This window comes from Silene latifolia, chromosome Y (assembly GCF_048544455.1).
Source record: "Silene latifolia isolate original U9 population chromosome Y, ASM4854445v1, whole genome shotgun sequence".
Classification (NCBI taxonomy): domain Eukaryota; kingdom Viridiplantae; phylum Streptophyta; class Magnoliopsida; order Caryophyllales; family Caryophyllaceae; genus Silene; species Silene latifolia.
In genome coordinates, this window is record NC_133538.1 from 469,159,061 (window position 1) to 469,181,614 (window position 22,554).

A 22,554-nucleotide genomic window follows, 5' to 3' on the forward strand; every position below is an offset into this window, starting at 1 on the left:
TCCTTGACATGCCTGAGGATGCCCATATACCAATCATCTTAGGTAGGCGTTTCGCACACGCATCGCTGGTGCGATTATTGACGTAGGCTCTGGAACTTTGACCTTCAAAGTTGGAAAACATTCCATCATTTTTGCCCAACCCGCTAAAAAGAAGGATCCCATGTGGCCTGTTACTTGTAATACGGTTTCTGAAAAGAGATCGTACTTTGTGCTTCCTGAATTGACTGTGCTTATTACCACTGCTGTGTTAACCCCTCCGCCCCGGATTGGGAGCAAGAAGGAGGAAGAATCTATTGTTTTAGATAATGCAGGAGCTGGTTTGGGAAGGAAGTGCTACAAGTTGTGCCAAGCGTAAAGCAAACCGATCATTCAACGAGGAGGTCTTGGTTGCTTAAGCTATGGGACTGATGAGGTAGTGGAAGATGAGCCAGCCAAGGTGAGATGGGCAGATTTGGATTCCGACGATTCCGTGGGAGTCCTTGATTGGGGAGATGACGAAGTTGGTCCATTGAGCTCTCCGACCGTCGACGCTAAGAAAGGTGCGGTGATGAGATGAGCACCATTGAGGCTACCTCTAGTAGCCGGAAAGCGACGAAGTGGGCCATACAGTGGTCCTTCTTGATCAACTATTAGTTGATCAATCTCGTTACGAACTTCTCTTTATTTGCTTTGTTAAGACAATTTTATTGCTTTTTGTGTGCGCGAAAACTTCGCTTTTATTTTATTTGCTTAGGATTTTTAAGTACTTTAGACTTCGTTTCCGGGTTTTGCGCAATTTTGGCGCGTACTATTGTGCATTTGCAGGTATTTAGAGCTTGATAGCTCAAATCATTGAGCAATTACGAAGAAATAAGACGCTGCAAAGAAGTGTTTTGATCGATCGATCTGGCACCATTGGTCGATCGATCGAATTGCGGGTTTACGGGAGCTCATTTCACGCCCACCTGGTCGATCGATCGATCTCCGTGGTCGATCGACCACTGCTGCTGCTATATTCTTTCACGACCTCTCCTCTGCTGTGTTTGGTCGATATGCGGACCTAAGGGAGTCTTCTACTCCACTCTATTTTCCGTCGAATTAACTATTTCTTCTATTGTCTCATTTATGCACAATTTTTACGCTTCAAAATTATTTTCTTCGGTCTTATGCGTGGTTTTTAATTGTCTTTTCAGGTCCTTATTGGTAGCACTGCTGGCTACTGAAACCTCCTAGCTCACGCTGGTTTGGGGAGGTTTCCCTTGCTGCGCTTAAAGTCTTGTGAGTTCCTGATTTCTTTCCTTCATGTCTTGTTTATTTTCTCGCAAATTCCCGTTTCTCTTTTCTTTCATTACATGATTTTGCACAATGGGGACATTGTGCGATTTGGTTTGGGGAAGGGTTTTGCGTCGCATATCATTTGCTTGCATTCACGTTTACATTTTTGCCTTGCATAGCATTGTTTATTTCATTTTTCATATATACATAAATCGAAAAAATTTCCAAAAAATTTCATGTTTATTTTAGCATATAGGTCGAGTCGGAACGGTAGTATTTCTATGATGATTTTGCATCTGCACCTGTTTTGCCTGAGCCTTGCTAGATTAACATGTTATTAGTAGAATCGTAAATGCATATCTACGAGTTTTCGTTACATTCTTGCTGAACTTGAGACTTGACTTTGATTTTTGGCAAACTACATCATATTTACGAAAATTAGAGCCTATAATCGGTGACATTCATGACCGGTTTATTTAGGAATGTGAGTAGTACTCCTTATGAGACATGTTTCCTTAATTTGCATGAATATGAATTTGATCTACTTAATACCTGTATGCATTCGGTTTGTGGTTTGTTGACACATGTGGTAGAGGTTTCCCTTTTCTTATTATACCCGATAGCCCCACACTGCCAAAAATATCCTTTTTGTCCTATTTACTACATCCTACACATAGCCTGCCTTGATCAAGCTAGTAGCCTAGTTTTTGGGATTGTTACTCATTTTTGGTAGTATTTGCTCTGTTGAGGTGATGGTTGGAAAATGAAAAGGAAAGAAAGAAATAGAAAAGAAAAAAAAAATGATGGAAAAATGATTCGGAAAAGAAAAAAAAAAAAGAGGTTATGTACTGTTCAAATGGGTCGATCGACTGGCATCATAGGTCGATCGACCGAGGATCGTGAGAAAGAAAGAAATCAAATTCGCATAATTTAATCCTTTATCTTTTGGCGATTTTTGCTCCCATATTTTATTTATATCTTATGGGGAGTTAGTTGATTACTTCTATTTTGGAGTTTGTGAGTTTTGTGCTTGCTATAGCACCGTTTCGTTTGTTTATGAGCAAGAAGTTGGATGTTGCCACTTGGTTCCGTTTTGGTACTAGCTTGATCACCTGTACCTCCACTTTACCATAAAATGTTTTGCCTCTTCTTACCCATACCTCACATATCCCATATATACCTCGGCATGTGTCATTGGTCATCTGTTCGGTTGGAATGCGTATGTACGGTCGTAGAGGTCATTTTCATATTCTCTTTGGAATGTTTCATAGGTCGTAGTTAGGTGAGAGTCACTACAGAATTACTTCTTTCTATCTTATACATTATTCACCTATGCTTATGAGTGATTTGAGCGACCCGTGAGAGTCCAATTTGATAAGTCTTCTGATCGTGATTCGGCATAATTTTAACGACTTCATAATTCGTTTGCATGATTCGCATTACTAATTGATTGTTGGTTCTGCATTAAATTGGTTTAGGCTTAACAGTTTGCATTTCGCTCTGAGATTGAACTCGTTCCATTAGGTCATTAGATCGAGTCTAGTTCTTGCTTGGGGACAAGCAAGGTTTGGTTTGGGGAGATTTGATGCGTGTCTAAAATATGATGTTTCACACTTTATTCTACACGCATTTCAGAGCTCAAATGTGCAATATATGCCAATTTTTCTCTATTTTCCTCTACTTTCGTGTTTTTGTACATTATTGCAGAAATGTGAAGAATTCAACGGGAAATCAAGCCAAATCCGTCCCCGAGTAACCTGCATTGCAAATGACGTAAAGGAATTGCTTAAGGAACGAGCTTGGTGCGCAATCCAAGGCCCAAAAGACAAGTCCACGTGTTTTAAGAAGTCAAGTAGCAGCTCATCCAGTCGATCGACCGCCACCTTCAGTCGATCGACCAATGCTCGGGTTCCAGAAGCTACTATTTGCTGAGGAGCAGTCGATCGACCAGCCTTATCAGTCGATCGACCAGATTTCTATTCCAGACGTGAATTGAAAGACCGTGAATCTTGAAGCCCGTGAAGTTTAGGTTTAGGAAATAAGATGTTACGTTGATTGCTATATAACGTAACATAAAACCATCTAAGTTTATCTATCTAAGTTTTTATCCAAGTTCCTATCACAATTTCATATAGTTACTTTCAGTTTTATTCATTTGAGTAGTTAGGGTTTGGAACATCGTTTAGCATTGGAATTCTGTGCTTATTCTTAATCTTCCTCTGAAATCTCGGTATTCCTTCCGCCCTAATTCCTGTTTATTGTTTTGCTTTCTTTGTTAGTATAGAATTGCTAGTTAATATCCCTTAAGCCAATTATCGTTTTATTGTTATTTGTTATCTATTTTAATCATGAATTCAGTACCCTATTGTCCTAGTATTATTGTTGTTATCACTTTCATCATGAGTAGCTAAATAGTCAGTGCTAGGATGTAGGCGATTTATGGCATAGGCGGCATTAGGTCAGAGAAGGCTGTTTCGCGTGTTGGTCGATCGACTGACCTTGTCAGTTGATCGACTGACCTCGTAGGGTTCATATTCGTTTTAATTGAATTTAATCTTGTATTTAACGAATCGAATGCATGCGACCAGTTAGAAGCCTATTTTGTGACTGACCCATTAGATCGAAAGATAGGGAAAGTTATTAGACCATCAGTTAAATCGACTAGACTGTGCTAAGATCGAAAGATAGGTATAGTTTAGACCGTTAGTCGCTTTTCAGGACGAAAGTTAGTATTAGTGACATTAGGGACCTATAGCGAGATCGAAAGATGCTATTTGTTAAGAGTGGACCGAGAGGACCTCTTTATTTCCCGCCTTACCTGTGTTTGATTCAGACCGACTTAGTTTGCTGCCGCCAAAGCTATAATGAACCGACCATCTTAGTACCCTTCTTTTATCTGTTTAAATCATTTATTTAGTTTACTGTCTTTATTTACTATTAGCTGTAGACCAATTCAAACCAACCCCCACATTTGTTACCTTAGACTAAATATAGAGCAACTAGAATTTACAACTGCCTCCTTGTGGTTCGACCCTGTTACCACTAGCCTAGGTTAGTCTTAATAGGAGATTATAAATTTTATCTTTGGTACTCACAATGACGGGTATCAAATTTTGGCGCCGTTGCCGGGGATGCAATAGTCCTAATTTTAGTTGTTTTTATTTTTAGTCTTTCTTAGTTTAGGGACATCCGTTCCTTAAACTTTTCTTATATTCCTTTTGTAGTTTCTTCTTATGCGCAGGTCACAGGGTGGAGAATTAGTACCGTTGAACCCTGAGCTTGAAAGATCCTTGCGCGAGTTGAGACGAACACAAAGGGTATTACCGACAGAGGAAGAGCTGAGTACTCTGTCAAGCTACTACGAGAACGAATTGTTCGAAGATAATCCACCATCTTCGCCTGTTTCCACTTCTTCAGCCGAGACAATTACTTCTCCGGAAATTCCAGTCATGGCCGAGGAAGCAAGTATAGCTAGTTATTCTGAGCCGACAGCCGACAATTTATACAAGGGATTCGAATTACCGGGAGATGCCAGGAAGTTCGAACCAAAGCCTGCCTACATTACTATGGTCGAGAGAAATCAGTTCGGGGGAGCTGCAAATGAAGATGCACCAAGGCATATGGAGACCTTTATTGACTCATCTCTTTGCTCCATTCCCCCACCACGGTGGCGTGACCCAGGATCAAATCAAGGAGACCATGTTCATCTTCTCCCTTCGTGATGCTGCAAGGGAGTGGTATAGAGATTTGGACCGGACCGCTCAGGAGATCACTGATTGGAATACATTGGCATTGGCGTTCTACAAGAAGTACTTTTCTGCTTCAAGGACGATCGCTATTAGAGCTCAAATCACGGGCTTTAAACAAGGGCCAGATGAGAATTTCCACGAGGCATGGGTCCGATTCAAGAAGTTGGTGCGAACCATACCGCACCATGGGTTCGAAAAGTGGAGTTTGTGCAATCATTTCTACAATGGGTTGTATGACGATCAGAGGGCCATTTTGGATCTTTGCCCAATGGAAGATTCGCTGAAAATTTGGGAGCAACCAAGGGGTGGAAGATCATTGACGATCTAGCTACCCACAAGGCCGAGTATGGGAATTCGAGAGGGAACCGGAGGAGAGTTTGAATCTTCCTCTTTTCGCACTTGAGGCTCTTACTGCGAGGTTTGACAAGTATGAGCTAGGAGGAGCTTCTAAGGGTGGGATGTACCAAGTCAATGCTGTGTCAGACGGTCCTTTCGTCTGTGAAAGGTGTGGAGGTGAGGGCCATGTCTCAAAAAACTGCCCTAGCCCCTTTGAATCTTGTGCTGCCTTTCAACACTATAGGCAGACAAACACCTACTACGAGCCAAGCCACCCAAACTTGAGTTGGAGGAGCCAAAATGTCCAAAATCCAACCCAACATCCGCCGCAGCAACAACCCTATGTGCCCCCTCATCAAAAGCAACAACAGTACCAGAAACCTCCTTATGTGCCGCAGCAGCAACAATCACAGAATTCTGAATTTTCCGAGCTCAAGAATCTGTTGCTAAAGGAGTCCCAAGCAAGAGAGGCCGGGATGAAGCTACTGGAAAGCCAAATAGCTCAATTGGCTAGCAAAAATAACACTCGAGCTCCCGGACACTTGCCCACTCAACCGGAACAAAAGGAGGCCCTAAATGCCATCACTTTAAGGAGTGGGTCCACCCTTGATGGTCCTGCCATGGTCGAGGACGCTGTTGGAAAAGATGAGGCGGAAACAAGTCAAGAGAAAGCTTCAACGAGCAAATCAAAGAAAAAGACGTCTGCCAGGTATTTCAGTCGATCGACTGACATACCTAGTCGATCGACTGGAACACGGGTTACAGGAGCTTCGAATCAGACATCTCGTCGATCGACTGAGGACAGTGGTCGATCGACTGAGATCACTGCTGATGCTGAAGAATTTCGTCCTTTGATGCCAAATAACCTACGAGACCACTTGTTTCGGGGAACCACCGTCCCGAAAATTTTGGGGGCAGACCCGAAAATAATTAATGAATGGGTAGACCCCTTGAAACATATGGGGGGTTGGTTTTGGGGGCAGACCGCGAAAATAATTAATGATACCGATCTCGCGGTCTGCCCCCAAAATTCTTATATTGATTTAGTGGAACGGAATCCGTTCGCGGGTCTGCCAGATGAAGACCCCTTGAAACATATGGAAATTTTCACGGACTATTGCTGTTCAATACCTATACCAGAGGGGGTAACTCAAGATGAAGTAAAGGGGTTTATGTTCTTATACTCCTTGAAGGATTCGGCGCGAGATTGGTATCGCTACCTCGACAGAGAGTAGCGGTGAGTCACGATTGGACATCTTTAGCATTAGCCTTCTACAAGAAGTACTTCCCGCTTTCAAGATCGATGCCTTGAAGAGTAAAATCACGAGTTTTCAGAAGGAGCCGACGAAGATTTTTGTGAAGCATGGGGACGTTTCAAAAGTTTGGTCCGAGTTGTCCCTCATCATGGTTTCAAAGAATGGTATCTTTGCAACCTATTTTACAATGCTTTATATGATGATTACAAGGTCATTTTGGATCAAATTTGCTAATGGTAGGTTCCAAAACAATACCGGTCAAAGTAAAGGTTGGAACACTATTGAGGAGATGGCAGTCCATAAAGCTGAGTTTGGAAGTTCACGTGGAAAGTCACGAAAGCAAAGTGAAGAAATGACTGCCGTTATGACATTTATGACTTCCATTTCTACCCGTCTCGAGAAGCTCGAGACTTCTGAAGCTTCCAAGGAGAAAGTCGAAGTTCCTGTTCAAAACTCAGATGAGAGAAGTTAAGAGAGATGGTCCAACTCCTTTTGGTTCAAGTGGCGAATATGGAAGCAGCCGGGATTGAGTCCTCACGGAATTTTGTGAAACAATTGGAGAACATTGAGGCTAATCAAGCCGCTAATTCTTCAAGCAAATGTGAAGGGCCGGTTGAGACGATCAATGCCATCAATCTCAGAAGTGGCCTTTCTTATGAAAGTCCCGACAAGCCAAAGGAAGACTCGGGAAATGGTGAAGAAGCTCGTTTGAATTCTGATGCAAAAACGAGTCTGAATGCCAGTACTGTTGGTCGATCGACCAACATTCCCTGTCGATCGACTGATTTGTCGGACAAAATAGTTTCTGGTCAGAAACTATTCACACCTAGCACATCCAGTCGATCGACCAACATCCTCAGTCGATCGACTGAGATACCTGATGACGTTAATTTCGGGACAGAACTGCTTCACCCGGCTTACTTGGTCGATCGACCACCCACCCACCGATCGATCGATGGATCTCGAGCGAGGATGCAAATCCGTCAACTAGTTTGCATGATTCCTCACTCATTGATGATTTGACGGGGGTTTTAAACCTACGGAAGCCGAAGGTTACCGATCCTACGGCCGGTGTTGCGATCCGTATCCGGAGCGTTTGAAGGCTACCAAGTGGAGCGTAAGTTTGGTAAGTTTCGAGATGGTCCGAGAATCTCGAGGTAACGGTTCCTTTCACTGATTTAATTACCCAGGTACCCTCTTACGCTAAAATTATGAAAGATATTTTGAATCGTAAGAGAAATTTTCGTGATGATGGTAATGTTGCGTTTGTGGAGGAATGTAATGTTCTTTCACAAGTTAATGTGCCACCTAAATTAAAGGACCCGGGTAGTTTTTCAATTCCTTGCACTATAGGTAACCACGTAATTGGAAAGGCCCTTTGTGACTTAGGGGCCAGTGTTAGTGTCATGCCGTATTCTGTTTGCGAAAGGTTAAACATTGGTAGACTTAAGGTGACCGATATTACCGTTCAAATGGCAAATAGATTGACTCAGAGACCTATAGGTGTTCTAGAGGATGTACCCGTTCGAGTGGGTAAGTTTTTTATTCCTATCGATTTCGTTGTTTTGGACATTACAGAGGATAGTCAGATACCTATTATTTTAGGCAGACCGTTCCTACATACAGCTGGGGCTGTGATAGACGTCAAACGCGGAACCATCACCTTAGAGGTAGGGGATGACACCATTGAGTTCAGTCTTGCTCACAAGGCAACTGAACCTGCTGATGAGGATACGTGTTATTCTATTGATGTTGTTGACAGGATTGTTACTTGTAATTGGAGGGAATCCTTAGCCAAGGATCCCTTAGCTGATCTAACCTATTTAGATGAGTGTGCAGGTAATACAGTGGAGAATGCTGAGGAGCCAGATGCTTTGGTTGCCTCAATGGAGAGCTACGAGCTCAATGAAGAAGTAGATGAGATGCTTTTGAGCCTGGCCAACGATAACTTGGTGAACACTTGCTACACCATTGAAGCTGATTCTGTCTATGCTGTAGAGGTAAAGGTACCGGAGCGTAAGCCACTTCCTCCTAATCTTAAGTATGTTTTTCTAGATGATACGGAGCAAGATACCCACTATTGTTAGCTCTAAGCTCAACGATGACCGGTATGTCCGCTTCCGATGTGTGTACTTAAGAAAACAGGAAGGCTTGGGCTACTCTTTGGATGACATTAAGGGCATCACCCGATGTCCGTATGCACTGAGGATAGAGCTGGAAGAAGGCCACAAGCCTTATAGACAGGGTCAACGCAAGTTGAACCCAAAGATGCAGGAAGTTGTTATGGCTGAGGTGATGAAACTACTTGATGCAGGTATTATTTATACAGTTGGCAACTCCAAGTGGGTTAGCCCGGTTCAGGTGGTCCCGAAGAAAGGAGGGACCACCGTGGTTAAAAATGATAAAAATGAATTAATACCAACTCGAGTAGTGACAGGGTGGCGGATGTGCATTGATTATAGACAGTTGAATGCCGCCACCAAGAAAGACCATTTCCCCCTCCCTTTTGTTGACCAAATGACTGAAAGACTTGCTTCTAACAAATTTTTCTGTTTTCTAGACGGATATTCAGGGTTCTTTCAGATCCCTATTCATCCGGACGATCAGAGTAAGACTACTTTTACCTGTCCACAGGGTGTTTTTGCGTATCGTAGAATGCCTTTCGGATTGTGTAACGCCCCTGCTACCTTTCAGAGGTGCATGATGGGGATTTTTTCTGATTATATAGAAAATATTATGGAAGTATTCATGGATGATTTCTCAGTCTATGGCAGTGACTTTGATCGTGGTTTAGCTAACCTTGATAAAGTCATGCAGCGTTGTATAGATGTTAATCTTGTTCTAAACTGGGAAAAGTGTCAGTTTATGGTCAATGAGGGAGTTGTGTTAGGGCATCTGATTTCTGATAAAGGTATACATGTTGACAAGTCAAAGGTGCAGGTGATTGAGCAATTACCTCCTCCCGTGAATGTTAAAGGAGTGAGGAGTTTCCTAGGTCACGCTGGTTTCTACCGGCGTTTCATTAAGGATTTTTCAAAAATTGCTAAACCACTTACACAATTGCTTCTTAAGGATCTTTGTCTTTGAATTTCTTGATGAGTGCCATGTCGCTTTCAACAAAGGTTAAAGGAGGCCCTAGTTTCGCGCCAATCATTCAACATTACTGATTGGGACCTCCTATTTGAGATCATGTGTGATGCCAGCGATTATGCTATCGGTGCAGTTCTGGGACAACGAAAGAATAAAGCTTTGAATGCCATATACTATGCGAGCCGAACTCTGGATGAGGCTCAAGTCAACTATTTTACCACTGAGAAAGAGTTTCTAGCTGTTGTTTTTGCCTTAGACAAATTTCGTTCTTATTTGTTAGGTTCTAAGGTTATTGTTTATACTGATCATGCAGCGTTGAAAACTCTTTTTATTAAGAAAGATGCGAAGCCGAGGCTTTTGAGGTGGATACTCCTTTTGCAGGAGTTTGATTTGGAGATCAGAGATAAGAAAGGAGCAGAGAATGTGGTAGCTGACCACCTATCTCGTCTGCCGCTGACAGAAAGGGAGGATTTATTGCCTATTAATGATTCTTTCCCTGATGAGAGTTTGTTAGCTATTACTACTTCAGGGTCTTATCCACCTCCGTGGTTTCTGATTTTGCTAACTTTTTTGTGGAGGTAGGATACCACCCGAGCTTTCATGGCGTGAGAAGAAGCGGTTTGCCTATGATGCTAGACAGTATTTTTGGGATGATCCTTATGTTTTCAAGGAATGTGCAGACGGTCTCATCCAGAGATGCGTACCTCAGTGGGAGGTGAAGGATATCCTAGAGGCTTGCCACTCTTCTGCTTATGGTGGTCATCACGGTCCGTCCAGGACCGTAGCTAAGGTACTCCAATCTGGTTTCTATTGGCCAACTTTGCATGCAGATTGTCGCAGTTTTGTTGCTGAATGCGATGCTTGTCAAAGATCGGGGAATATTTCCAAGAGACATGAGATGCCACAGGTAGGCATTCTTGAGGTCGAGATTTTCGATGTCTGGGGCATTGATTATCAAGGACCTTTCCGAGCGAGTCAAGGTAATAAATATATCCTCGTTTTGTAGATTATGTATCCAAGTGGGTGGAAGCTATTGCTACTCCCCATTGCGATGCAAAGGCCGTGATTAAATTGTTTAAAAAAGATTATTTTCCCTCGTTTTGGTGTCCCTCGGGTTGTCATTAGCGATGGGGGAATGCATTTTAAAGAGAAATAACTTAGTGCTTTATTGACTAAATTCGGTGTCCAACATCGTAGAGGTTTGGGGTATCATCCCCAAACTAGTGGTCAGGTTGAGGTTTCTAACAGAGAATTGAAAGAAGTCTTAGCTAAAGTTGTTTCTAAATCACGGAAAGACTGGAGTCTCAAGTTAGCTGATGTCTTATGGGCTTATAGAACTGCGTTTAAAACGCCAATCGGGATGTCACCATGCCGATTGATTTATGGTAAGACATGTCATTTACCTGTTGAGTTAGAGCGTAAGTCTTGGTGGGCTATTTGTGATTTGAATTTGGATCCTAACCTCTCTCGTGAGAAACGCATGACACAGCTGAATGAGCTAGAGGAATTTAGGCTGCTGGCCTATGACAATGCAAGGATCTACAAGGAAAAATCAAAGCGCTGGCACGACAAGAGAATCATAAAGCGCGAGGTCCATATTGGCGATAAGGTACTTCTTTTTAACGCTCGTATCCATTTATTTCCTGGTAAGCTGAAATCCAGGTGGACCGGCCCCTATACGGTCACAGCTGTCACAAAGTTCGGATCTGTTGAATTGGAGACCTCTGTTGGAGAAAGGTTCAAGGTAAATGGCCAATATGTGAAGCACTATCATGGATCAGATGCATATGTTGGGAAGGTCGAGGTTTTGTACTTCGATCCGCTATCAGATGATGAGAAGTGAGGTAAAAGGGTCGTGCAGGACCCCTTAAACCAGCGCTAACTGGGAGGCAACCCAGTTGTATCTTTTTTTTTTGTAATTTACGATTTCTATTTTGTTATTTCATTCAATTTGCATTTTAAGTTTTCTTGTTTTGTTTCCTTTATTTTCATGCATTTGCAATTTCTTGGTTTGGGGAAAATTATACGCCTTTGATAATTTCTGCAGGAATTTATTTTATGCAAAGTGCGTAAGTGGTTTACTGGATTTTTGCGAGAGAAAGACAGGAAGTTATGATGGCAAAATGAATTTTGACGAATTTAATTCCAATTGCCAGTTCAAACAGTCGATCGACAAGGAGGTTCAGTCGATCGACTGAAGCGAGGAGAACAGAGGCTACTGTGCATAGGGAAGTGGTCGATCGACTAGGTCACATAGTCGATCGACCACCAAGGAGAGTCCAGAAGCCACGATAATGAAGGATCGTCGATCGGCCGAGTAAACTGGTCGATCGACGATCCATGGGTTCGAGGCGGTGATAAGGGAAGTTTCTATCCTTATTTTCTCATTCTTTCATTTTTCCCAAAATCAGAAAAGAGCAAACCCTATATCCTCTCCCTTTTTCGCGTTTTCAACTGCAAATCCGCCTCATTCTCTGCCTTTCTTGTTTCAATCTTCAAAGAAATCATCAAGGTATGTTTCTAATCTTATCTTTATGCTTTTTATTCGAGTTTTGCCGAAGTTCCATGCAAAATCTTCGAGTAATGTGCCCTTGAGACGAAAAAATCGATTTGGGGAAAACGATTTTAGGGTGTGATTTCTGGTCATTTATATACTTTAATTACTTATTCTAGCCTTTACCCTTTGATTTTCGACACTAATTAGCAACTGGGAGACGGTTATTTCAGTTTGCCCCAAAAATTTCGAAACCCTAATTTGCGTGGATCGTCTGATTTTGATTCGGGTTTCTGGAAATTGAAACTTAAGTTGGTTGTTTGTTGCTAATTTGATTCTTTTGCAGGAATAACAATGACAAAGGGAAAAGCGCCAATGCAAGAGGGACAATCGAGCCAAAGGCCAGCTAAGCGGCAACGAGGACCGCCCCTGATGATAGAAACCACTACGGATAGTCTACCTGACTATCCGCAGGTTATCTTTGATAAACCTATTCAGCGCGCTAAATTCTCCTTCTTTGTTTCGACTGTAAAGGTCACAGCTACCCGGTTTCTCCACAAAGACACTTTGGAGAAACTAGGCTGCTATGAGTCGGTCGTGTCCCTGCTAAATGGGACGGGTATGATAGGTCTTGTGGACATGGCTGAGTTCACATATTATGTTTTGACCCTTGAGTTCTTTTCCTCTTACGCTTTTGATTCCGAAGCCTTTGAGGTCGATGCGACCAAACCCCGCATTTCCTTTCGCCTTTTTAATGTCAATTATTCTCGACACTTGCGATTTTGCGGGTTTTCGGGTCTTTACTCCGAGGCGTAACCTCGGACCCCTCTGACACTCACCGGACCATGTGGTCTTGTATCGGTGACACTTACGGGTCGAGGAGGACGGGCACTTCCGTCCACTTGCCCCCTCTTCGTTATTTTCTACGGCTAATGGGTAATACCATTTTTGGCCGTAAAGAGTCTAATAATGTGAATAATATTGAGTTGTCGATTTTGGCGGGCTATCTGAACGTTGAGCGTCGGAGAGCCCGCACCTATAACATCGCCTACCTGACCGCCGCTCACTTTCAGACTGTAAGTGAGGGCAACTTGACCACCATTGCCTTTGGCGGTTTGGTGACACGTATCGCCAACCGCCTTGTTTTACTTTTCCCTCGACAAGAGGACCCCATTGACCCCGAGCTGCGTTTTATGGACCTCTCTTACGCGAGGGGTGTCTATTGGATCGATAGACAGATGCGGTGGAAGATTGATTCTTTCATCTGTGACCGCATCCCCACGTCACGGGCTACCCTCTGTTCTCCGCCCTTACCACTTTGTTGAGGGGCGGCTCGGCCGCCCCTGCCTAGTTACAGGCTTCCTCTGGTGGCGGCCACACCTTCTACTAGCACTTCGAGGAGGGCTCGTGCCTCCTCTTCACAGGCACCCCCTACCTCCACTGCTCCCACTGCTGGCACCTCCACTTTTCGACCACCTACTCCCTTAGTTGTCCCTCCGGTCATGGACCAGAGGGCAATGTCACGTGTCTTGGGTGATTTGTGCAGGAGCTTCAACGAGCACAGATTGGACACGGCCATCGCCCTGTTCCCGGTCTACGACGAGCTAGCTCGGGGGGGATGCTTCCAAAGGGTGACTGGGCTCACCCTTCTTACTTTGTTCCCCCTGTGGGTGGCTACCCTCAGGCTGCTAGGAGACCCCCTACTACCACCACCACTACCGGTCCCTCCCTTTGCCAGAGAGCCACTCCCTCCGTTTCCGGGAGAGCTACTCCCGCCGCCGAGGAGGAGGAGGAGAGTGAGTCGGGGTCCGACGAGGACAGAGACTCTGACTACGAGGGTGGAGATTAGATGATGGTGACCTCCCCGTTTTTGGCTGGTTTGGGGAGGTCGTATTTTGTGAGTTATTTTCCTTTCTCTTTTCGCTTCCTTTTACTTTCTCATGCTTTTATTCTCCCATTTTTCTGCTGGTGATTTCCTGTTGAGCACAATGGGGACATTGTGCGTTTTGGTTTGGGGAGGGTATTTGCATATGCCTTTCGTTTTGCATCTGCATTCGTTTTCTATTGCATTTCAGTCACATGTTTAATTTCTGCTTGCATTTGTTTTATTTTCACCATTCAAAAAAAAAGACAAAAAAAAAAAAATTGGAAAAAAATGCATAAAAAACCAAAAATATCACGTTTACTTTTGCATATAGTTGAGTCGGATTGGAGTTTTTAATGATGATTTTGCACTATTAGTCAAATATGCCATTCCTTGCCTTTTCATAGCTGCTTAGCAAGAATTAAAAGCGATATCTCAAATTTTGTTATGGAATCCATTTCGGGCAATTAGACTTGACTCGTTAATTTTGGCAAACTACTTATACCTTCTGAGATATAGAGCCTATAACTGGTGACATTTATGACCGGTTAATTTAGGATTGAGAGTAGTTACTCCCTTCATTTCATGTTTTGCACGTGTATGAGTTTTGATTGCTTATTGCCTATACGCATTGGTTTGTGGTCGGTATTGCATGTTTGGAGAATTATTGCATCATCCCCTTTTCTCATTTTACCCCATTAACTCCACTATAAGCCAAAATTGCCAGTTGCCCTCAACTACACCCCATACTTAGCCTACCATTGTGCCTAGCTAGGAAGTAGTAGAGGAATTTGGTGTCTTAAGCTGTTTTGGTTCGCTCTTGTAATGTTGGAGCGGGTATTTTTGAGAAGTGACGGATTTACTTCAGCCTGAAAACAGGAAGAAAGGAAAAATTCAGAAAAAAATGAAAAAAAAGATTGGGAAGTTGTTACCTGGGCAGAATGCTCTGGAGTGTGCAGGGTGGTCGATCGACTGCCATCATTGGTCGATCGACCACCAGTTCAGGTCTTGAAAAAAAAAATGAAAATGAAAGAAAAAGAAAGCAACAACAATGAAAAAAAAAGAGTCTTGAAAATAATAAGTCTTGGCTGAAATAAAGACACGCCTCATGTGCTTACCTCTTGATTTGGAGGCGTTCGTTGGATTTTTGCGTTGCCTAGACAATAAAGGCATGGTTATTTTTTTTTTTTTATTGAGTTGGAAGAACGGGATTCAGTCTCTGATGGTTCGTTAGGTGCTAGCTTGGCTCTTACCTTCACTTTCCCATAATTGTTTTGCCCTTTCTTTCCCACTTAACCTTACATATCCAAATTTTGCAATAGTTCGGCATGTGATAGTCCTTGACGGTGGTTATGCGTATGTACGGTGAATAGAATCATTATTCATGCTAGTCAAGCATACATGTTTTGTCGGTCGCAGTCTAGGTGAGAGACTATACTTTTCTTCCCTCTCTTTTACATATCATCTTACCATTTGCTTTGCTGAGAGAAGAGCGATCCGGGAGAGTCCGACTGTATGAGTCTTGCAAGGTCGAACGCCCGACTTAATTCTATGATATGCATAAATTTGTTCGCTTGGTTTAGGCTTCGCAGTAGTTGACTTTGGGCATTAAATGGTTTGGCATTGACGTGTAGTTAGCTCTGAAATGTACTCCTTTCCATTTAGTTTTATACGGGTCATAGTGCTTGCTTGGGGACAAGCAAGGTTTGGTTTGGGGAGATTTGATACGTGCATATTCTATACACTTTATCTGTGGTTTTGGCACGTATTTCCATGCATAATTGATAGCTTAAGGCTACTATTTCTCCCGAAACGGTTTACTTTGCATTTTCTATGATTTATTGTAGGAATGCGTGGAAGTAGGCTAAATCAGGCCAAGTTCGTCCTCCGGAAGCAAGTTCAAGGAAGCCAAGAGGAAGGAGAGTTCATTCACTCACCTTGGGATGCGTGCAAGGAGTGAAGAGTTGTTTGGAAGCAACAAGGAGCCACTGCACAAAGCATTTTTGATCGATCGACTACGCCTTTGATCGATCGACCACCGGAGCTCGACGAAGCTACTTTTTCGCATGTTCGGTCGATCGGCCGTCTTGACGATCGATCGGCCGTCTTGACCGATCGATCGACCTGATTTCGAGCTGACGTTTAATTTTCCGTGTTAGACTTTTAAAAGCCCAACTTGTAATTAACTTTCGGTATCTTTTGATCACGAGAACGCAACAACTTTTAGGATATACTTTTCATTCTGAAAAAACTCAATTTTCAGATCTAGTTTTGAGAGGGAAACCGTTGATTGAGATACTTTGTTCTTGAAATTCGATTAGTAAGCTTTTTATGCAATTCTTCCTTTTCTTATTTTCACTTGTTATTTTGATTCTTGTTTCATCAATTAATTTCAGCAATTGATTTCTTCCCCTTTGTGTTAGTTAGATTCCATTATGTCAAAATTGTTCTTTATTATTAATTTCGCAATTAGTGTAGTTATGATTATGCGTAGGTAATTCTTTTGATTGGGAATAAGGTGAGCCATGGTATTAAATTAGGATTGTTGTGTAGCATGAGTTCTTCCGTATTGGTTTTGTTATCTTTTGATAGATTTCTTTGCTAGGTCGAAAGATTGGTAATTTGATTTATCGCTAGATTTAGAATTTCTCTTGAGTGAAAGCTTTGATAAATTCTAGGGAATTATTAGACCGTGAGGTTATTTGAGCTTTGATCGAAAGACTAGCTTATCTTCCCTGAGACCGTATTAAAAGACCTCCGCTGCCTGACTGACCTGTTATTTGCCATGGTGAACCGAAGTTCCCGATCCCTTTTTTTATCTTGTTAAGAATATTCATTTTTGCAATTAGCCTGTTAGCCAACCAATTTCAAAACCCCCAATTAATTGTTACTTTTATAGACTGAAAAATAGCAAACAAAATCAACCTTGTCTCTTTGTGGTTCGACCCTTACTATCACTAGCTATAGTTTTAGTTTGGAATTATAAATTTAATTTTGGTACTAAACGACGGGGTCAGTCGATCGACCAAAAGTGCTGTACAGAATTGCATTCTGACGATTCCTGCAGCGCGCACCGATCTTAAAACAGCTGCCATTTCTTCGTTACTTGGTCAAATCAGGCGTTCTACGCGGCGTTGGAAAGCTAAGAGGATAAGCTTTCACCTCCAATTGGAATCACTCGATTATCTGTTTTAGAACTCGAGATATAGCCATCTGAATGGGGCTGCAATATCGTGAAATGCTTCTTTGCTTGTTAAACTCGTACGCACCCTTGCTTTTGCTATCTTTAGGCCTAGAAACGCGCACCAAGCTCATTCCTCGAGTCACTACTCCATGTCAAATGCAATGCTAAGTACTTAGGGACGGATTTGGCTCGATTTCTACTCATTTCCGCATAAATCTGCAATATTACATAAAAATACGAAAGTAGACAAAATGGGGCAAATAGTAGCATAAACTACATAAATGAGCTCTGAAATGCGTGTAAAATAGGGCGTAAAACAACATATTTAGGACACGCATCAAACTAACTTCCCCAAACCAAACCCTTGCTTGTCCCCAAGCAAGAACTAGACTCGATCTAAAGGAACGAGTTCAAACTCAGAGCGAAATGCAATATGTAAAGCCTAAACCAATTTAATGCAATAACCAACAATCAATTAGCATATGAATCATGCAAACGAGTTATGGAGTCATTTAAAAATTGCTGAACCGTCAACTGTAGAGACTTATCAAATTGGACTCTCACGGGTCGCTCAAATCACACAATGAATACGGGTGAGTATATGTAAAAGATAGAAAGAAGTAAATTTTGTAATGACACTCACCTAACTACGACCTATAAGAACATGCCTGCAGTCTAATATGAAAATGATCTCTACAACCGTACATATGCATTCCAACCAATCAAATGACCATGACACATGCCGAGGTAAATATGGATATGTGAGGTAATGGGTAAGAAGGGGCTAAAATGAATTTGGATATGAGGAGTAATAAGCCAAGCTAGTAACTTCAATCCAAACTATAAGCGAATCCCAACTTCAAACTCAATGTAAATGATACAAGACGGTGCCAATTCAAGGCACAAAGCTCACAACCTCCATAAAAGTTAACTCCCCAAAGAATATAAATGATAAAATGGGAGTGGAAATCACCAAATCATAAAAATTGCAACATGTGATTTTTTGAACTTTCTCTTTCTCGGGATGCAGTCGATCGACCAATATGGTCAGTCGATCGACCGGAATCTACAGCACAGCAAGCTTTTCCTTTTTTTCTTTCTTTTTCGAATCGTTTTTCTTCTCTTTTTTTTTCTTTTCAATTATATTTTTTTTCTTTCTTCCCTTTTTCATCTTCCCAACATCATCTCAAAATGAGCATATAACCAAATTTGCAATAAAACATTCCCACAAATACAAGTACTAGCTCGGATAAGGTAGGCTAATTTTAGACTGTAGTTTATGGGGCAAAAGAGGCTAAATTTGGCTATGAGGGGTTCATGGGCAAAATGAGAAAAGGGAAACCTCTACCACATGTGTCAGCAAAACCACAAACCGAATGCATACAGGTATTAAGCAGATTAAGTTCATATTTATGCAAATTTATGTAACATGTCTTATAAGGAGTAACTACTCACATTCCTAAATAAACTGGTCATGAATGTCACCAGTTATAAGCTCTAAACCTTAGAAAATGATGTAGCTTGCCAAAATTCTAAGTCAAGTCTCAAGTTCAGCAAGAAATTAACGAAAAATCGTAGACTATGCATATATGATTCTACTAATAACATGTCAATTAGCAAGGCTTAGGCGTAAACAGATGAAAATGCAATGTCATCATAGAAATACTACCGTTCCGACTCAACCTACATGCTAAAATAAACGTGCAAATTTTTGAAATTTCTGAAATTTTTGAATTTTTTGATTTTGATTTTGTATGTATAAATGTGAAATGAACAACAATGCAAGACAAAATGTAAACGTGAATGCAAGCAAATGAAATGCGACGCAAAACCCTTCCCCAAACCAAATCGCACAATGTCCCCATTGTGCAAAATCATGTAATGAAAATAGCAAAGGAAATGGGATTTTGCGGTAAAATAAATAAAAGACATGAAATTTAACTCGGAAACTCACAAGACTTTAAGCGCAGAAAAAGGAAACCTCCCAAACCAAAGCATGAGCTAGGAGGTTTCAAAGAGGCAACAGATGCTACCAAAAAGTACCTGAAAAGACAAACAAGTACCGCGCGTAATTTCGAGAAAACAATGTTGAAGCGCAAAATTATGTGCAAGAATAAGAAAAACAGAAGAAATCAGAAATTAAGCGGAGAATAAAGTGAAGGAAATACTCCCTTAACTCCGCAAATCGACCAAACACGGCAGGGGAGTGATCGTGAACAGTATAAAGAAGTTGACAACGGTCGATCGACCAGAAAATGATCGATCGATTTAATGAACAGAACGAAGCTCCTGGAAGTCGCACCTCAGTCGATTGACCAGGTTGGGCAGTCGATCGACTGAAAAACTCGCTGTAACTTTCTGATTTCTTCGAATTAGCTCGAGAACTTGAGCTAATATGGTCTATAAACCTGCAAACGCACAAAATACCGCGCCCAAAATTGCGCAAAACCCAAAGTAACAGCCTAAAGGTCTTTAAATCCTAAGCAAACCAAATTAAAGAGCGAAGTCTAGCGCACACGAAAAACGATAAATAGTCTAAAAGCAATAAAATAGATCAACTAAACGCTGAAAAATCTCCACCAAGGCTTCGCCTACATGAAGTAGCTTCCGCAGTGCTCATCTCGAAGTGGACTCCACTCTATTCCGACCGGGATGCTCAATGGATCATCTCTAGCATCTTCCCAAGCATGGCCATCATCTTCTAGCTCCTCACACTCAAGATCCGACTTGAAATTTTGTTGCTCCTTCTTCTTAGGCTCCTCATCTGGCTCCTCGTCAGTTGCATAGCTCAGACATCCCAAACCGCCTCTCTGAACAATGGGCTCAACTGGAGTAACTGGCAGCTCATCCTTCCCCAAACCAGCTCCTGCAATAGATGAAACAGACAAATCGTCCTCCAATTTGCTCCCAATCTGGGGCGGAGGTGTCATAACAGGAATAGGCACAGGTAAGGGAGTAGGAGTGTTAGAAAGCACAAAATAAGATTTCTTTTCAGAAATCATATTACAGGTCATGGGCCACATGGGGTCTTTCTTCCTAGGGGACTGGGCAAACATAATAGAGTGCTTCCCTACCTTAAATCTCAAAGTTCTTTCCCCTACATCAATTATTGCACCAGAAGTGTGCATAAACGGTCTTCCCAAAATAATTGGGGTGTTGACATCTTCAGGAATATCCAAAACAACAAAGTCAACAGGAAAAAGAACTTTTCAATTTGAACAGGCACATTCTCTAAGACCCCTCTTGAATCTGCTGAGTAACGGTCACCATTTGCACTGATCATGTCAAGAATGGCAAATCTAGTCAATCCCAACTTCTTAGCCGGACTCAAAGGCATAACGCTAACACTAGCCCCTAAATCACATAATGCCTTTTCGATTGAGAAGGTACCAATATTACAGGGGACAGAGAAACTACCACGGGTCGATACCGGTTTATGAGTAGCGAAGTGTGAGTTAAGTACGAACTAGACTCTTTGATTAAATGCACTGACTCCACAACATTCAAAGACCTCTTCTTAGCTAGCAACTGTTTCATGAACTTCGTATATGCAGGTATTTGATTAACTAGCTCTAAGAAAGGAATTTGCACGTTAAGACTACGCACGACATCTTTAAATTTATCGAATGTTACCTCATCTTTGGTTGGCACTAGTCTTTCTGGATAAGGGGCTGTCAGAAGTAGCTTTGCCCTCTCCTCTAGGTTTCTCATACCGGCATCAGTGGACTTAGGTTGAAAATCCACTACTTTGTCTTTGTTGTGACTTGACCCTTCTTCAGACCGTCTTAGGAATGAACCATTAACCATCGTAGGGTCATACCTTGAACCGGAACTCGACCCATCAAAGACTCGGGTCTTGCCTCAAAAATTTCGGAGTCATCTCATCCCGAAACAAGAAATCCCTCAAGTTATCTGGCATTGGAGGACGAATTGGCTCATCATCAGCAGCATCATCAGTCGATCGACCAGTGTGGTCAGTCGATCGACTGACTTCTTCTTTTCCAGAATGAACAGAAAGATCAGAAGGCGTCACTGAGGATCGCGGAGTGGTCGATCGACTAGGTGATGCGGTCGATCGACCGGAATCGCTGATGTCCGTCTTTTTCTCGCTCTTTTTCTTCTTTCCTTTTCCAGCAGCTTTCTTAGGTTCATCGAGAGCGGACCCGCTCCTCAGCGTCATTGCATGTACGGTCTCAATACGCTGATTCAGAGAGTGGAATTGACTCGGTATCTCAGCTGCATTCTTGTCTAATGTAGCAATTTGAGATATCAGCTTTGTGATTAAGGCCTGATTCGCCGCATTGCTTTTCTGTACCTCCACCATAAGCAACAGACTAGACTCGTCAACTCGCAACTTCGTTTTTCAACTCTTGCTGTGACGGAGTGGATGGTAGTTGGGCTTCATAAGGAGGCTCATATGGTTGCTGCGGTGAAGTAGGAGCGTAATTATACGAATTGTCGAGCTGAAGTTGATGGAAAGCAAACATCTTCTCCTTAGGGTGCCTGCATGCCTTAGAAGTGTGTCCCGTTCCGCCGCATCTCCCACAAAACAGCACCTGCTGCTCCTGAGAATGGAACATGAGTGGACTCCCCTGAAGTACTGGAAATAAACAACACTAAAGAAGAAGATGAGAACTGCCTCAAGGTACTCAGTCTTCCCTTGAGGCGAAAAACAGACTAAAATGAAAAACAACTAAAACTAGCTGCCTCCCCGAACGGCGCCAAAATTTGATACTGTCAAGTGAGTACCAAAAATAATATTTATAATTTTCCAAACTACAACTAGCAAGCGGTAGTAAGGGTCGATCCATGAGGAGGTAGGGAGAGAATAGTTGCTTTTAATCTTAGTCTAAGGGTACTTGATTTTGAGGGGGTTTTGGTTTGAATTATATCTAAGTTTAAATGCGAAAATAAATAAACAAGGAATAAAAAATAGGAAAAAGCAAATGATAAAAGGAATGCTAAGACGGTCGGTTCACTATAGCTGCGATGGCACTAAATCCTAGGTAACTTCGAAATACGGTCGCGAAGGATGGGGAAAACAAGTCCTCTCGGTCCATGTTAAATAGTAACTACCTCTCGGCCTATGCTACTATTCCCTAAGTCTCATTAATACTAACTCTCGTTCTTGATTAATGATTCCTAATGCAAACTAAATTACGTTATCTCTCGATCTTTAGCAATTTAGTCGTTTTAATTCGTTAATTATTGTCCATTCCTATCTCTCGATCTACGGGATGGTCAAGTTTAAGCATCTATCAAGTCTCCTCTCGGTCTCATTGAAAGATAAAGCACTTAACGAAACAAACAAAGCAAAACCAGACGCT

The 22,554-nt window shown here is 42.1% G+C and overlaps 1 non-coding gene across 1 annotated transcript; it reads right to left on the reverse strand.

Annotated features, from left to right (window-relative positions):
* Positions 1-6,642: 6,642 nt before the first annotated feature.
* On the reverse strand, positions 6,643-6,750 carry LOC141636527 (small nucleolar RNA R71). Its single transcript, XR_012541133.1, has one exon. It is a non-coding gene; the product is annotated as a small nucleolar RNA R71 (small nucleolar RNA).
* Positions 6,751-22,554: the final 15,804 nt, after the last annotated feature.